Source organism: Symphalangus syndactylus, chromosome 17 (assembly GCF_028878055.3).
Source record: "Symphalangus syndactylus isolate Jambi chromosome 17, NHGRI_mSymSyn1-v2.1_pri, whole genome shotgun sequence".
Classification (NCBI taxonomy): Eukaryota; Metazoa; Chordata; class Mammalia; order Primates; family Hylobatidae; genus Symphalangus; species Symphalangus syndactylus.
This window is the reverse complement of record NC_072439.2, coordinates 98,957,288-98,960,125: the sequence shown is the minus strand read 5'-3', so window position 1 is coordinate 98,960,125 and position 2,838 is coordinate 98,957,288.

The following is a 2,838-nucleotide window of genomic DNA, read 5'->3' as shown; positions in this document are numbered from 1 at the left end:
TAAAACTTGCTCAATATGTCTGCCATTGTTCTCGATATACAAATTCAGATTAAGCAATCAGCAAGCGTAACACCCTGCAGGTGCTCACACCCCAACCAGTCAGCAAGAGTGTAACATCCTCTGACATCACACTACTGCAGGTGCTCACACCCCAACCAGTCAGCAAGAGTGTAACATCCTCTGACATCACACTACTGCAGGTGTTCACACCCCAACCAGTCAGCAAGAGTGTAACATCTGACATCACACTACTGCAGGTGCTCACACCCCAACCAGTCAGCAAGAGTGTAACATCCTCTGACATCACACTACTGCAGGTGCTCACACCCCAACCAGTCAGCAAGAGTGTAACATCCTCTGACATCACACTACTGCAGGTGTTCACACCCCAACCAGTCAGCAAGAGTGTAACATCCTCTGACATCACACTACTGCAGGTGCTCACACCCCAACCAGTCAGCAAGAGTGTAACATCCTTTGACATCACACTACTGCAGGTGCTCACACCCCAGCTTTCTCAGGGCACACCAGCCTTCCAAGGGTTCCCCAGAATGAAAACTATTTGGCTTGTTCTGAAAGACATTGTGGGCCATAGAAACAGACAAACAGAAATTATGATTTGTTGGAAAATATTTTTTCCTAAGTAAAGTATTTTACTCCATTTTGGGTAAAGGAGTTCACCTTTTGCTGGCTCATTAGCCAGTACCTGCTGACGGAGCTTCTCAATCTCCTGTCAAAGGCCCCCTCTTTCTGAGGCTGCCTGTAGTGTATTCCCTCCATGGGATCTACTGTTCCTCAATTCCCCGACAAGCAAGCTCAATGCTTCTGGGTGCTCCGAATCCTTGGAGAGCCAGAACTGTGTCTTTGGCAAGAGTGGAGAAGAGCTCTTTGTATGTCATATCATGGGGTAGGGTCAGGGAGTCTCAGGCAGAGCTGCTTAGGCCCCAGAATCTTATCAAAGTGTCAGTGAAACCAGTTCCTTTACTTTGTATGTTCTCCCTCTAATCTCAATATGAGTCTAGAATGGGGACCAAACTAACCTCAGCTTCTGCTCCTCCAGAAGGCTGTTTGTGGGTTAAGCTACCGGCTTATTACTCTCTCATTACATCCCACCCATTTCTTTGGCACACCCAGGTATGTCTGGACCCTAGAAATGGCAGAATCCTGGCTCAAGCTGAGACAGACTTCCCCATTCCACAAAGGTGATGCGCGTTCATGCCAGCCCTGGGCAAATGGGCCCAATGTAGAGTCCCCGAGAACCCAGAGGCAGCAAGTTCACTGATGAGTCACAGCTGAATGACGCCCAAGAGATAAGGGAAGAACCTCATTGTGAAAGAGCCCCGCAAACCTCTTAGGTTATGGTTGTTCTCACTCCCTATCAGCATCACGTGGAGTTTTGCCAAAGGAAGGACTTAGTCAACAAACAGATCCTGCCAGTAATCTGGTGGCTCCTGGAATGTGCCAAATGAGCCTTTCTATCCTCGTGGTCAGGAGGACAAGGCTTGTTAAGGATACTTCTATTTATTCCACCTTCTTAGGACAAGCCATTAGCCCTTCTAGCAGGGCTGCCTGCTAGTCCATTCGGCACCTTTGTGCAAACTGGGAAGAAGGGATCCATCTGGGGGGATGGAGAAACAGCTTCCACAGCACATGAGTCCTCCAGAGCAGACAGGAGGCGGAAAGTATGGCGCGTCAGGGCCATCATGACCTACCTTTCACCTATGGGGAACAAGTCCAGAGAGGGCAATGACTTGCCCATCGTCCCTGAGTCGCTGGTTTTTAAAATGTAGAGCTCGAGTCTCCTGAAGCCCCGCCCATATTCCTTCCCCTGCTCCAGTGTGTGATAGGCAGTAGCTTCACGGCCCAATAGGAGGTGGGAGGGCTTCCTTCCCCAGGGCGCAGAGCAAGCTCAAGGACAGACAAACTCAGACGGGTGTCTTCTCTCTCACGGTTGTACTTACCCATGTCAGAGACAGAGACATCATTTCTGAGTACTCAGAGGGGCTGATGACAAAAGGTGGGACCTAAATGGAGGCAGATGACTAACAATTTCTTCAGTTCATTCCCCTCAACCCCAACCACATGGGGAGCGCAGCTTTTGCCTGCCTGGAACAGTGGTTCTCAACATTTGCTGTGCCCCATAACAAAAACAGATTGTGGGCCCCACCCCCAGAGCTGTCGATCCAGTGGGTCGGAGGTGGGGCCGGAGCACCTGCATTTCCAACACGTTCCAGGGTGATGCTCACGTTGCTGGCCTAGGGACCACACCGAGAACCACTGTCCTAGAAATATGGCCACCCACCCTTTCCTCCCTCACCTTCTCCACTCTCTTCCTCCCCTTCTCCGCCTGTTTCTCCTTTTCTGCTTCCTCCAATTCCTCTCTGGTCATCTTCTCACCTTCCGATCAGCTGGCTCTGCCACCGACTGGATGCCTGACTCGGGCAAGTCACCTCCCGTCTCTAGGCCCGAGGAGAGGCAGTCAGCTAGGCCGAGATGCCCCTGCCCAGCTCCTCCCTCGCCAGGGCGGTCGGCCTGGGCTCCTCTCTGTGTGGCTAGATCCTCTGTGCAGCAGGTGTGTTGGGAGGGAGCTGCTGCGTGAATTAGATGACCTTCCAGCCACCCTCCAGCCCCGCCTCTGGGCTTCTGACCTCTTCTTCCTTCCACATCTGAACTTTTCTCTCTCCTGTTAGACATGGTATTTGGAGTCTGTCTAGGGCAAGAGGAGGGGAGGATACCCCGGAATGCGGGGTAGGTGGTTGAGGGGAAGAGTCCCGAACAGCAGCGCCCGGGCCCGAGCGTGAGGCCGGGCCTCCAGCAGGGGGCGCGCCGGGTCAGCCC